Source organism: Macrobrachium nipponense, chromosome 20, assembly GCF_015104395.2.
Source record: "Macrobrachium nipponense isolate FS-2020 chromosome 20, ASM1510439v2, whole genome shotgun sequence".
NCBI lineage: Eukaryota > Metazoa > Arthropoda > Malacostraca > Decapoda > Palaemonidae > Macrobrachium > Macrobrachium nipponense.
The window spans coordinates 41830793-41831860 of NC_061089.1; positions in this window are offsets into that span (position 1 = coordinate 41830793).

Consider the following 1068-nt stretch of genomic DNA (forward strand, 5'->3'; position numbering starts at 1 on the left):
GTGTTCCCAAAGAAAAAATCTCAAGGGTCATTCTTCTTTTAGCTAATAAAAAACCTACACTCTATGTTATCCTTCATCAAGATTTCGAGACCGCGTAACTATTAAATAATGTTATCACTGGTCGGCTGATTAGCAAAGTTGAGCGGGTCTGACCAAAATCTGGATAAGATTCCACCAAGGAAAGGCAGGAGCCGTCAGCACATAAGCCCTCCAAATACCCACGGGGAAAAAGGGTCAGGCTTACAACCTCATCTCATGCATACTTGCTGAAAGCCAGAAAGGTTACACCTGGAGCAACCCCATCTAGGGGTGAAAAGATATATATGAGGAAATAGATAAACAAATTATGATAAATGGCACTGTCGTTTCTAGAAAGACGAATCTCTAATAGGAACAATATGGCCAGCAGAAACTTCAGCATTTCCAGTTATGAATGTATCAATTTCCCTTACCAACGTTCCACATTACAAATCCCACCTTCAGGTCTAATATCTGAGAAAATGAAAATCCATATATCAGAAGTCAGACTAAAATGGAGAATAACAACAAATAATTTTTTTTAATAATGAGTAAAAATGAGCTTCAAACTTGACATGAAAGCAAATTGGCAATTAATGAAATATGAAATTACATGAAAGAACAAAATAAGACAAGTAAAAGAATGTTCTAGTTCCAAATATAATTTGGGAACCTAAATGTGGGTAATTCCCCTCGGCAGTTGAAGGTTCGAATCGATTGTAATTCGGGTGACAAGATTAGTTTCATTCAAGAAGGAATTCTCTGCAATAAGCAACTATACAGTAAAATATATACACACAATATTCTGTTTAGTGATTTCAAATTTCTGTCTCAAGCAATAAATAACCAGTCATTACTAATTTTCGAATCCCTCTTCATTAAACATTGAACACCAACGCTCTACAGTCGTTCAACTGCTGTTTTATTAAACAATGCTTAATAGACCATTCACCCATTCTATATTTCTCACCTCTCTGTTTCTTTTCCCTGGTGTCAAAATAATAATTTATTCAGTCTTTTACATAGCTTCTGTACTTGTGCGTTCTCATC